Raw genomic sequence first — 15,264 nt, 5'->3', positions numbered from 1 at the left:
TTGAGGCTCAGAGAATGGTAAACAAAAAACTTTATGAACAAAGTAGCAAATGAATGTAGAAACAAACAATAACAAACAAGGTAGCAACCAAACCGGAGAGCTGGATGGGGCAGTGGCTGAGCCTTTAGGAAAGTAAGGGAGAAGAGAAGGGAAGAAACAAAAAGTGCTGGAAACTCCAGGAGCAAATTACTACAAGAAGGTTTTAACAGAAAATGACTAGCAACACACTAACCATCACTAACTGTGCTAGGATGAATGCTGAAAGTGAACAACAGAAAATCACTAATTCAAAACTAGGAGCGTGAACGGATACAGAAACTCTGGAGTTCATGAGATACAATCCAAGGAGCTGACAACGAGAAGTAGAGCTTGGAACAATATGTTCTGGCAATGAGTAGAGCCTGCTAAATGCTGGGATAATTAGGCTCAGCACACCTGCACTGCATCCAGCCCTGAAACTGAAACAAAAAGATGAAAACACAGCACAGGAAACAGAATGTTACAGAACTTCAAAAAAAGAGTACAAACCGGAACCATGACAGTAGAAGATAAATTAATGAAGGGGTTACTATGCAACCTGTTAAGTGGAATAATGAATGAATGAGGCAAAGTGCTTGCTCGTGGTCACTGCAGGAGGTCACTAAACCGGTATGATATGACAATGCATGAATGTTATAGCCCTAAGCCTTAAATGGAGTGCTGAAACACTTGTGGTGGACACGCTCTGGAGACCTTTACCTGCATAGAAACACTTCTTGACAGAGGTCCTCACATCCCCATCTGGTCAGCTGTTATCAGTGCTGTAAGGCGAAGGTGTTGCAGCAGGGAATGCACATTGTTCCAAATGGCAGCACCAGCCACTCATGCACCGCATGAGGATCCCCTTTGTTGACATCCCACCTGGTTGGCCCAGGCATCAGGTAGTAAGGTTCTGCCCCTGATAATAGTAGGAACAGTTGAAGACCAGCTGATTTTTGCCGTTATGGCTTCACCATATGGGAGGTATGTACGATGCTTCACGACCTTCCTCAACTGGCACGTTGGGGTCACACTTGATGACAGAGCGTGCATTGATCAGTTTCTCCATCTACACTCTACTCCACTCCATAGGTTTCTACCCACGCAGGGTTTTGGCCAATCACCGCTCCATGCTCCTTGGCAGACTTGGCAGAACAACCTCTTTAGGATCAGGATGTCTTTCTGGCGGAGTAGCGGGGTGGCGTAATACAGTATGCCATCAACCTCTGCTCTGGTGGATGTTGATGGCCTCCTGGTCCAGCCTTGAACGAGTGACTAGCTTCTCACTCCTGAATGGTAAGGTATCGACTTACCACAGTCTCTCGACGTACTCCATGTAGCAAATACAGCTCACTCACCTAGGGTGCTACAGTTGTAAAGACACTACAGTGGTCGGGCAAGGTGACAGACCACACTCTCTGATTCCTGCAGTTTCCATCGCAATCTGGTGCGAATGGCTGCAGGCCCTCCTGGAGGTCCCAACCTGACAGGTACAACTGGGGGGAATGAGATGAGGATGGTCACTCCCAATGATAAGCAAGGTCTTAACGTTCATGAGGGTCCATATTGGAAGGTCAATGAGGTGCTTGTAATTCCTCCGAAGTTGCTCCTTAGGGTAAATATGGCTTACTAGCCTAATGTGCGCAGCAGTGAAGGTACTAGTAATCTTGAACTTGGTTTTTGGGTTAGGGGAAGATATCAAAGGTACATGTCACCCCGAAGTGGTGGCATGGTCCTTGCACACTTCATCCAGCCCAATGGAGCATCATCCCTAGCCCTCATTAAGGCCCTGTGGATATTTGGTTCCTAATTTGATAATCCAAACCCTTTTGGCTGTCTGTCTATGGGCTCTGTTCCAATTCAGATTTCATTCTAAGACAAAGACTTGCACAGAAATCTAGCTGTGCTGTATTAAATGTTTACCTCGTGGAGTGTGGGTGTTTTTCTTTTTCAAAATGTTGTATCTATGATGAGTGAATCTGGTCCTGGTTTGTTTCCAGTTTCTCCAACATACTGTGGGCTGCATTGTTTACAAATTATGATGTATATGGAATATTTGGATTAAATATTTCCCTGATTCACAATTTTGAAGATGTTTTGGTTTTGTTTGTTGGACACTCACACTTAAAGATCCTATAATTATGTAAGCATTCCCTTCCTCTCCTGGTGAATTCAAAGTTATTCCTGATTTCTCTGACCAGCTTTACCGTGGAAGTCAAATATGTTGTGATGAAGGGAATAATGCTGGACGCATCCTGGGGCTTCATTTGCAGGAACAGTTTGGAACATGTTCTAAGAAAGGTCTTAGACTACCCCCTGCTGGACCATATGAGGAAGAGTACCTGAGAGGCCTGTTTAAAACCATCAGTATGAGTGCAAATCCTGTGTAATCTTAATACCTGTGATATGATCAGACCTGCAAAATGTGGGTTTGGGGTGAAAGCTGGTCTTTTGAAGTAATGGATGAGTATTCATCGCTTAGAAAAAAAAAAAAAAAACAAAAAAACTTAAGAGCTAACCTTATTAGTTTCATGGAATTTGGGTCCTTTTAATGTTGTGTCAAATAAGTCAATTGAATCATGATCAAAGATAAATTTGAGTTTTTTAGAAAGATTAAAATTGTTAAAGAGTATTCAGGAAGAGCTTAAAATCTCTGAGTATCTAGCATCTAAATATTGAAATTAATGAATGGGTGTAATAATGAAAAGAATGTAATTTGCAAAACAAAATGTCTTTAGATTTATGGAGGAGGAGGAGTTTTTCACATCAACAAAAATGCAACTAAATTTATCAAATCTCTTCACAATACTAAATGATTGCTTTCTGCTGCTTTCCTGCAGGAAATAGTTTAATTTTCTATTTGTCACAGGAGTCGACAAGCAATTAAACTTGTGGAATCACATTTTCACATTTCAACAAAAATTCAAACAAACTTATCAAATCTCTTCACAATATACTAAATACGTGATTTTGGTGGATGTTCGACTGGAAATTGCTTAATTTAGGATTTTTCGTGTAAATAAATGCTTTTCTGATGAATTCTAATTGGAAAGTGCTTCATTTACTGTTTTTAGATGCAGTCCACACACAATTCACCATGTAGAGTGAGTTTTTCACATTTCAACAAAATGCAACTCAATTGCTGACATCTCTTTCCAAACTACTAAATAAATGCTTATCTGATGATTTCTTGCTGGAAACTGCTTACTTTACTGTTTTTCACAACAGCCCACACATAATTCATCATGTCGAGTCAGTTGTTCACATTTCAACAAAATGCAACTCAATTGCTGACATCTCTTTCCAAACTACTAAATACATGTTTTTCTGATGATTTCTTGTTGGAATGTGCTTAATTTACTGTTTTTCACAGCAGTCCACACACAATTCACCATGGAGAGCGATTTATACATTTCAACAAAATGTAACTCAATTGCTGACATTTCTTTACAAACTGATAAATACATGTTTTTCTGATGATTTCTTAATGGAAACTGCTTAATTTACTGTTTTTCACAGCAGTCCACACACAATTCACCATGTAGAGTAATTTGTTCACATTTCAACAAAATGCAACTCAATTGCTGACATCTCTTTTCAAACTACTAAATACTTGTTTTTCTGATGATTTCTTGCTGGAAAGGGCTTGATTTACTGTTTTTCACAGCAGTCCACACACAATTCACCATGCAGAGTGAGTTTTTCACATTTCAACAAAATGCAACTCAATTGTTGACATCTCTTTCCAAACTACTAAATACATGTTTTTCTGATGATTTCTTGCTGGAAAGGGCTTAATTTATTGTTTTTCACAGCAGTCCACACACAATTCACCATGCAGAGTGAGTTTTTCACATTTCAACAAAATGCAACTCAATTGCTGACATCTCTTTCCAAACTACTAAATAAATACTTTTCTGATGATTTCTTGCTGGAAACTGCTTACTTTACTGTTTTTCACAGCAGTCCACACACAATTCACCATGTATAGTGAGTTTTTCACATTTCAACAAAATCCAACTCAATTGCAGAAATCTCTTCAAAAACTACTTCATAAATGCTTTTCTGATTATTTCTGGCTGGAAACTACTTAATTTATTGTGTTTCACGGCAGTCCACACGCAATTCACCATGTAGAGTGAGTTGTTCACATTCCAACAAAATGCAACTCAATTGCTGACATCTCTCTTCAAACTACTAAATACTTGTTTTTCTGATGATTTCTTGCTGGAAAGTGCTTAATTTACTGTTTTTCACAGCAGTCCACACACAATTCACCATGCAGAGTGAGTTTTTCACATTTCAACAAAATGCAACTCAATTGCTGACATCTCTTTCCAAACTACTAAATACGTGGTTTTCTGATGATTTCTTGCTGGAAAGGGCTTAATTTACTGTTTTTCACAGCAGTCCACATGTAATTCACCAGGTAGAGTGAGTTTTTCACATTTCAACAAAAATGCAACTCAATTGTTCAAATCATTGCACAAACTACTAAATACATGCGTTCTGTTGCTTTCCTGCTGGAAATTGCCTAATTTACTGTTTTTCACAGCAGTCCACACGCATTTCATCATGTAGAATGAGTTTTTCACATTTTAAGAAAAATACAACTCACTTGCTGAAATCTATTCGCAAACTACTAAATACGTGATTTCTGTGGATGTTCTGTTGGAAATTGATTAATTTACTATTTTTCACAGCAGTCCACAAGCAATTCACCAAGTAGAGTGAGTTTCTCACATTTAAAAAAAAAAAAAAAGACACTCATTTGATCAAATCTCTTCACAAACTACTAAATACATGATTTCTGTGGATGTTCCGATTTAAATTACTTAATTTTCTATTTTTCACAGCAGTCCAATTGCATTTCACCATGTAGAGTGAGTTTTTCACATTTCAACAAAATGCAACTCAATTGCTGACATCTCTTTAAAAATTACTAAATATGTGGTTTTCCATTGATTTCTTGATAGAAACTAGTTAATTTGTTGTGTTTCACAGCAGTCCACAGACTATTCACCATGTAAAGTCAGTTGTTCACATTTCAACAAAATACAACTCAATTGCTGAAATCTTTTTAAAAACTACTACATAAATATTTTTCTGATGATTTCTTGCTGGAAACTGCTTAATTGACTGCTTTTCACAGCAGTCCACACACAATTCACCATGTAGAGTGAGTTTTTCACATTTCAACAAAATGCAACTTAAGTGCTGGAATCACTTTAAGAACTACTACATAAATGCTTTTCTTTTCATTTCTTACTGGAAACTGCTTAATGTACTGTTTTTAACAGCAGTCCACACACAATTCACCATGAGTGAGTTTTTCACATTTCAACAAAATGCAACTCAATTGCTGAAATCTCTTTCAAAACTACTACATAAATGCTTTTCTGATTATTTCTTGCTGGAAACTGTTTAATTTACTGATTTTCACAGCATTCAACACAGTATTCACCATGTAGAGTCTGTTTTTCACATTTCAACAAAATGCTATTCAGTTGCTGAAATCTCTTTAAAAACTACTACATAAATGCTTTTCTGATGATTTCTTGCTGGAAACTGCTTAATTTACTGTTTTTCACAGCAGTCCACACACAATTCACCATATAGTTTTTCACATTTCAACAAAATGCAACTCAATTGCTGACATCTCTTTCCAAACTACTAAATAAATGCTTATCTGATGATTTCTTGCTGGAAACTGCTTACTTTACTGTTTTTCACAACAGCCCACACATAATTCATCATGTCGAGTCAGTTGTTCACATTTCAACAAAATGCAACTCAATTGCTGACATCTCTTTCCAAACTACTAAATACATGTTTTTCTGATGATTTCTTGTTGGAATGTGCTTAATTTACTGTTTTTCACAGCAGTCCACACACAATTCACCATGGAGAGCGATTTATACATTTCAACAAAATGTAACTCAATTGCTGACATTTCTTTACAAACTGATAAATACATGTTTTTCTGATGATTTCTTAATGGAAACTGCTTAATTTACTGTTTTTCACAGCAGTCCACACAAAATTCACCATGTAGAGTAATTTGTTCACATTTCAACAAAATGCAACTCAATTGCTGACATCTCTTTTCAAACTACTAAATACTTGTTTTTCTGATGATTTCTTGCTGGAAAGGGCTTGATTTACTGTTTTTCACAGCAGTCCACACACAATTCACCATGCAGAGTGAGTTTTTCACATTTCAACAAAATGCAACTCAATTGCTGACATCTCTTTCCAAACTACTAAATACATGTTTTTCTGATGATTTCTTGCTGGAAAGGGCTTAATTTATTGTTTTTCACAGCAGTCCACACACAATTCACCATGCAGAGTGAGTTTTTCACATTTCAACAAAATGCAACTCAATTGCTGACATCTCTTTCCAAACTACTAAATAAATACTTTTCTGATGATTTCTTGCTGGAAACTGCTTACTTTACTGTTTTTCACAGCAGTCCACACACAATTCACCATGTATAGTGAGTTTTTCACATTTCAACAAAATCCAACTCAATTGCAGAAATCTCTTCAAAAACTACTTCATAAATGCTTTTCTGATTATTTCTGGCTGGAAACTACTTAATTTATTGTGTTTCACGGCAGTCCACACGCAATTCACCATGTAGAGTGAGTTGTTCACATTCCAACAAAATGCAACTCAATTGCTGACATCTCTCTTCAAACTACTAAATACTTGTTTTTCTGATGATTTCTTGCTGGAAAGTGCTTAATTTACTGTTTTTCACAGCAGTCCACACACAATTCACCATGCAGAGTGAGTTTTTCACATTTCAACAAAATGCAACTCAATTGCTGACATCTCTTTCCAAACTACTAAATACGTGGTTTTCTGATGATTTCTTGCTGGAAAGGGCTTAATTTACTGTTTTTCACAGCAGTCCACATGTAATTCACCAGGTAGAGTGAGTTTTTCACATTTCAACAAAAATGCAACTCAATTGTTCAAATCATTGCACAAACTACTAAATACATGCGTTCTGTTGCTTTCCTGCTGGAAATTGCCTAATTTACTGTTTTTCACAGCAGTCCACACGCATTTCATCATGTAGAATGAGTTTTTCACATTTTAAGAAAAATACAACTCACTTGCTGAAATCTATTCGCAAACTACTAAATACGTGATTTCTGTGGATGTTCTGTTGGAAATTGATTAATTTACTATTTTTCACAGCAGTCCACAAGCAATTCACCAAGTAGAGTGAGTTTCTCACATTTAAAAAAAAAAAAAAAAGACACTCATTTGATCAAATCTCTTCACAAACTACTAAATACATGATTTCTGTGGATGTTCCGATTTAAATTACTTAATTTTCTATTTTTCACAGCAGTCCAATTGCATTTCACCATGTAGAGTGAGTTTTTCACATTTCAACAAAATGCAACTCAATTGCTGACATCTCTTTAAAAATTACTAAATATGTGGTTTTCCATTGATTTCTTGATAGAAACTAGTTAATTTGTTGTGTTTCACAGCAGTCCACAGACTATTCACCATGTAAAGTCAGTTGTTCACATTTCAACAAAATACAACTCAATTGCTGAAATCTTTTTAAAAACTACTACATAAATATTTTTCTGATGATTTCTTGCTGGAAACTGCTTAATTGACTGCTTTTCACAGCAGTCCACACACAATTCACCATGTAGAGTGAGTTTTTCACATTTCAACAAAATGCAACTTAAGTGCTGGAATCACTTTAAGAACTACTACATAAATGCTTTTCTTTTCATTTCTTACTGGAAACTGCTTAATGTACTGTTTTTAACAGCAGTCCACACACAATTCACCATGAGTGAGTTTTTCACATTTCAACAAAATGCAACTCAATTGCTGAAATCTCTTTCAAAACTACTACATAAATGCTTTTCTGATTATTTCTTGCTGGAAACTGTTTAATTTACTGATTTTCACAGCATTCAACACAGTATTCACCATGTAGAGTCTGTTTTTCACATTTCAACAAAATGCTATTCAGTTGCTGAAATCTCTTTAAAAACTACTACATAAATGCTTTTCTGATGATTTCTTGCTGGAAACTGCTTAATTTACTGTTTTTCACAGCAGTCCACACACAATTCACCATATAGTTTTTCACATTTCAACAAAATGCAACTCAATTGCTGACATTTCTTTACAAACTACTAAATAAGTGGTTTTCTGTTGATTTCTTGTTGGAAACTGCTTAATTTACTGTTTTTCACAGCAGTCCACACACAATTCACCATGGAGAGTGAGTTTTTTACATTTCAACAAAATGCAACTCAATTGCTGACATCTCTTTACAAACTGATCAATACATACTTTTCTGATGATTTCTTGCTGGAAACTACTTGATTTATTCTGGTTCACTGCAGTCCACACACAAGTGACCATGTAGAGGCAGATGTTCACATTTCAACAACATGCAACTCAATTGCTGACATCTCTTTCCAAACTGATAAATACATGTTTTTCTAATGATTTCTTGCTGGAAACTGCTTAATTTACTGTTTTTCACAGCAGTCCACACACAATTCACCATGTATAGTGAGTTGTTCACATTTCAACAAAATGCAACTTAATTGCTGACATCTCTTTCCAAACTACTAAATAAATGCTTATCTGATGATTTCTTGCTGGAAACTGCTTAATTTACTCTTTTGCAGCAGGGAATGCACATTGTTCCAAATGGCAGCACCAGCCACTCATGCACCGCATGAGGATCCCCTTTGTTGACATCCCACCTGGTTGGCCCAGGCATCAGGTAGTAAGGTTCTGCCCCTGATAATAGTAGGAACAGTTGAAGACCAGCTGATTTTTGCCGTTATGGCTTCACCATATGGGAGGTATGTACGATGCTTCACGACCTTCCTCAACTGGCACGTTGGGGTCACACTTGATGACAGAGCGTGCATTGATCAGTTTCTCCATCTACACTCTACTCCACTCCATAGGTTTCTACCCACGCAGGGTTTTGGCCAATCACCGCTCCATGCTCCTTGGCAGACTTGGCAGAACAACCTCTTTAGGATCAGGATGTCTTTCTGGCGGAGTAGCGGGGTGGCGTAATACAGTATGCCATCAACCTCTGCTCTGGTGGATGTTGATGGCCTCCTGGTCCAGCCTTGAACGAGTGACTAGCTTCTCACTCCTGAATGGTAAGGTATCGACTTACCACAGTCTCTCGACGTACTCCATGTAGCAAATACAGCTCACTCACCTAGGGTGCTACAGTTGTAAAGACACTACAGTGGTCGGGCAAGGTGACAGACCACACTCTCTGATTCCTGCAGTTTCCATCGCAATCTGGTGCGAATGGCTGCAGGCCCTCCTGGAGGTCCCAACCTGACAGGTACAACTGGGGGGAATGAGATGAGGATGGTCACTCCCAATGATAAGCAAGGTCTTAACGTTCATGAGGGTCCATATTGGAAGGTCAATGAGGTGCTTGTAATTCCTCCGAAGTTGCTCCTTAGGGTAAATATGGCTTACTAGCCTAATGTGCGCAGCAGTGAAGGTACTAGTAATCTTGAACTTGGTTTTTGGGTTAGGGGAAGATATCAAAGGTACATGTCACCCCGAAGTGGTGGCATGGTCCTTGCACACTTCATCCAGCCCAATGGAGCATCATCCCTAGCCCTCATTAAGGCCCTGTGGATATTTGGTTCCTAATTTGATAATCCAAACCCTTTTGGCTGTCTGTCTATGGGCTCTGTTCCAATTCAGATTTCATTCTAAGACAAAGACTTGCACAGAAATCTAGCTGTGCTGTATTAAATGTTTACCTCGTGGAGTGTGGGTGTTTTTCTTTTTCAAAATGTTGTATCTATGATGAGTGAATCTGGTCCTGGTTTGTTTCCAGTTTCTCCAACATACTGTGGGCTGCATTGTTTACAAATTATGATGTATATGGAATATTTGGATTAAATATTTCCCTGATTCACAATTTTGAAGATGTTTTGGTTTTGTTTGTTGGACACTCACACTTAAAGATCCTATAATTATGTAAGCATTCCCTTCCTCTCCTGGTGAATTCAAAGTTATTCCTGATTTCTCTGACCAGCTTTACCGTGGAAGTCAAATATGTTGTGATGAAGGGAATAATGCTGGACGCATCCTGGGGCTTCATTTGCAGGAACAGTTTGGAACATGTTCTAAGAAAGGTCTTAGACTACCCCCTGCTGGACCATATGAGGAAGAGTACCTGAGAGGCCTGTTTAAAACCATCAGTATGAGTGCAAATCCTGTGTAATCTTAATACCTGTGATATGATCAGACCTGCAAAATGTGGGTTTGGGGTGAAAGCTGGTCTTTTGAAGTAATGGATGAGTATTCATCGCTTAGAAAAAAAAAAAAAAAACAAAAAAACTTAAGAGCTAACCTTATTAGTTTCATGGAATTTGGGTCCTTTTAATGTTGTGTCAAATAAGTCAATTGAATCATGATCAAAGATAAATTTGAGTTTTTTAGAAAGATTAAAATTGTTAAAGAGTATTCAGGAAGAGCTTAAAATCTCTGAGTATCTAGCATCTAAATATTGAAATTAATGAATGGGTGTAATAATGAAAAGAATGTAATTTGCAAAACAAAATGTCTTTAGATTTATGGAGGAGGAGGAGTTTTTCACATCAACAAAAATGCAACTAAATTTATCAAATCTCTTCACAATACTAAATGATTGCTTTCTGCTGCTTTCCTGCAGGAAATAGTTTAATTTTCTATTTGTCACAGGAGTCGACAAGCAATTAAACTTGTGGAATCACATTTTCACATTTCAACAAAAATTCAAACAAACTTATCAAATCTCTTCACAATATACTAAATACGTGATTTTGGTGGATGTTCGACTGGAAATTGCTTAATTTAGGATTTTTCGTGTAAATAAATGCTTTTCTGATGAATTCTAATTGGAAAGTGCTTCATTTACTGTTTTTAGATGCAGTCCACACACAATTCACCATGTAGAGTGAGTTTTTCACATTTCAACAAAATGCAACTCAATTGCTGACATCTCTTTCCAAACTACTAAATAAATGCTTATCTGATGATTTCTTGCTGGAAACTGCTTACTTTACTGTTTTTCACAACAGCCCACACATAATTCATCATGTCGAGTCAGTTGTTCACATTTCAACAAAATGCAACTCAATTGCTGACATCTCTTTCCAAACTACTAAATACATGTTTTTCTGATGATTTCTTGTTGGAATGTGCTTAATTTACTGTTTTTCACAGCAGTCCACACACAATTCACCATGGAGAGCGATTTATACATTTCAACAAAATGTAACTCAATTGCTGACATTTCTTTACAAACTGATAAATACATGTTTTTCTGATGATTTCTTAATGGAAACTGCTTAATTTACTGTTTTTCACAGCAGTCCACACAAAATTCACCATGTAGAGTAATTTGTTCACATTTCAACAAAATGCAACTCAATTGCTGACATCTCTTTTCAACTACTAAATACTTGTTTTTCTGATGATTTCTTGCTGGAAAGGGCTTGATTTACTGTTTTTCACAGCAGTCCACACACAATTCACCATGCAGAGTGAGTTTTTCACATTTCAACAAAATGCAACTCAATTGCTGACATCTCTTTCCAAACTACTAAATACATGTTTTTCTGATGATTTCTTGCTGGAAAGGGCTTAATTTATTGTTTTTCACAGCAGTCCACACACAATTCACCATGCAGAGTGAGTTTTTTCACATTTCAACAAAATGCAACTCAATTGCTGACATCTCTTTCCAAACTACTAAATAAATGCTTTTCTGATGATTTCTTGCTGGAAACTGCTTAATTTACTGTTTTTCACAGCAGTCCACACACAATTCACCATGTATAGTGAGTTTTTCACATTTCAACAAAATCCAACTCAATTGCAGAAATCTCTTCAAAAACTACTTCATAAATGCTTTTCTGATTATTTCTGGCTGGAAACTACTTAATTTATTGTGTTTCACGGCAGTCCACACGCAATTCACCATGTAGAGTGAGTTGTTCACATTCCAACAAAATGCAACTCAATTGCTGACATCTCTCTTCAAACTACTAAATACTTGTTTTTCTGATGATTTCTTGCTGGAAAGTGCTTAATTTACTGTTTTTCACAGCAGTCCACACACAATTCACCATGTAGAGTGAGTTTTTCACATTTCAACAAAATGCAACTCAATTGCTGACATCTCTTTCCAAACTACTAAATATTTGGTTTTCTGATGATTTCTTGCTGGAAAGTGCTTAATTTACTGTTTTTCACAGCAGTCCACATGTAATTCACCAGGTAGAGTGAGTTTTTCACATTTCAACAAAAATGCAACTCAATTGTTCAAATCATTGCACAAACTACTAAATACATGCGTTCTGTTGCTTTCCTGCTGGAAATTGCCTAATTTACTGTTTTTCACAGCAGTCCACACGCATTTCATCATGTAGAATGAGTTTTTCACATTTTAAGAAAAATACAACTCACTTGCTGAAATCTATTCGCAAACTACTAAATACGTGATTTCTGTGGATGTTCTGTTGGAAATTGATTAATTTACTATTTTTCACAGCAGTCCACAAGCAATTCACCAAGTAGAGTGAGTTTCTCACATTTAAAAAAAAAAAAAAAAGACACTCATTTGATCAAATCTCTTCACAAACTACTAAATACATGATTTCTGTGGATGTTCCGATTTAAATTACTTAATTTTCTATTTTTCACAGCAGTCCAATTGCATTTCACCATGTAGAGTGAGTTTTTCACATTTCAACAAAATGCAACTCAATTGCTGACATCTCTTTAAAAATTACTAAATATGTGGTTTTCCATTGATTTCTTGATAGAAACTAGTTAATTTGTTGTGTTCACAGCAGTCCACAGACTATTCACCATGTAAAGTCAGTTGTTCACATTTCAACAAAATACAACTCAATTGCTGAAATCTTTTTAAAAACTACTACATAAATATTTTTCTGATGATTTCTTGCTGGAAACTGCTTAATTGACTGCTTTTCACAGCAGTCCACACACAATTCACCATGTAGAGTGAGTTTTCACATTTCAACAAAATGCAACTTAAGTGCTGGAATCACTTTAAGAACTACTACATAAATGCTTTTCTTTTCATTTCTTACTGGAAACTGCTTAATGTACTGTTTTTAACAGCAGTCCACACACAATTCACCATGAGTGAGTTTTTCACATTTCAACAAAATGCAACTCAATTGCTGAAATCTCTTTCAAAACTACTACATAAATGCTTTTCTGATTATTTCTTGCTGGAAACTGTTTAATTTACTGTTTTTCACAGCATTCAACACAGTATTCACCATGTAGAGTCTGTTTTTCACATTCAACAAAATGCTATTCAGTTGCTGAAATCTCTTTAAAAACTACTACATAAATGCTTTTCTGATGATTTCTTGCTGGAAACTGCTTAATTTACTGTTTTTCACAGCAGTCCACACACAATTCACCATATAGTTTTTCACATTTCAACAAAATGCAACTCAATTGCTGACATCTCTTTCCAAACTACTAAATAAATGCTTATCTGATGATTTCTTGCTGGAAACTGCTTAATTTACTGTTTTTCACAACAGCCCACACATAATTCATCATGTCGAGTCAGTTGTTCACATTTCAACAAAATGCAACTCAATTGCTGACATCTCTTTCCAAACTACTAAATACATGTTTTTCTGATGATTTCTTGTTGGAATGTGCTTAATTTACTGTTTTTCACAGCAGTCCACACACAATTCACCATGGAGAGCGATTTATACATTTCAACAAAATGTAACTCAATTGCTGACATTTCTTTACAAACTGATAAATACATGTTTTTCTGATGATTTCTTAATGGAAACTGCTTAATTTACTGTTTTTCACAGCAGTCCACACACAATTCACCATGTAGAGTAATTTGTTCACATTTCAACAAAATGCAACTCAATTGCTGACATCTCTTTTCAAACTACTAAATACTTGTTTTTCTGATGATTTCTTGCTGGAAAGGGCTTAATTTACTGTTTTTCACAGCAGTCCACACACAATTCACCATGCAGAGTGAGTTTTTCACATTTCAACAAAATGCAACTCAATTGCTGACATCTCTTTCCAAACTACTAAATACATGTTTTTCTGATGATTTCTTGCTGGAAAGTGCTTAATTTACTGTTTTTCACAGCAGTCCACACACAATTCACCATGCAGAGTGAGTTTTTCACATTTCAACAAAAATGCAACTCAATTGCTGACATCTCTTTCCAAACTACTAAATAAATGCTTTTCTGATGATTTCTTGCTGGAAACTGCTTACTTTACTGTTTTTCACAGCAGTCCACACACAATTCACCATGTATAGTGAGTTTTTCACATTTCAACAAAATCCAACTCAATTGCAGAAATCTCTTTAAAAACTACTTCATAAATGCTTTTCTGATTATTTCTGGCTGGAAACTACTTAATTTATTGTGTTTCACGGCAGTCCACACGCAATTCACCATGTAGAGTGAGTTGTTCACATTCCAACAAAATGCAACTCAATTGCTGACATCTCTTTTCAAACTACTAAATACTTGTTTTTCTGATGATTTCTTGCTGGAAAGTGCTTAATTTACTGTTTTCACAGCAGTCCACACACAATTCACCATGTAGAGTGAGTTTTTCACATTTCAACAAAATGCAACTCAATTGCTGACATCTCTTTCCAAACTACTAAATACGTGGTTTTCTGTTGATTTATTGCTGGAAAGGGCTTAATTTACTGTTTTTCACAGCAGTCCACATGTAATTCACCAGGTAGAGTGAGTTTTTCACATTTCAACAAAAATGCAACTCAATTGTTCAAATCATTGCACAAACTACTAAATACATGCGTTCTGTTGCTTTCCTGCTGGAAATTGCCTAATTTACTGTTTTTCACAGCAGTCCACACGCATTTCATCATGTAGAATGAGTTTTTCACATTTTAAGAAAAATACAACTCACTTGCTGAAATCTATTCGCAAACTACTAAATACGTGATTTCTGTGGATGTTCTGTTGGAAATTGATTAATTTACTATTTTTCACAGCAGTCCACAAGCAATTCACCAAGTAGAGTGAGTTTCTCACATTTAAAAAAAAAAAAAAAGACACTCATTTGATCAAATCTCTTCACAAACTACTAAATACATGATTTCTGTGGATGTTCCGATTTAAATTACTAATTTCTATTTTTCACAG

Source organism: Echeneis naucrates, chromosome 7, assembly GCF_900963305.1.
Source record: "Echeneis naucrates chromosome 7, fEcheNa1.1, whole genome shotgun sequence".
Taxonomy (NCBI): Eukaryota; Metazoa; Chordata; class Actinopteri; order Carangiformes; family Echeneidae; genus Echeneis; species Echeneis naucrates.
The sequence above is the reverse complement of the archived record's forward strand: the minus strand, read 5'-3'. Positions refer to the sequence as shown.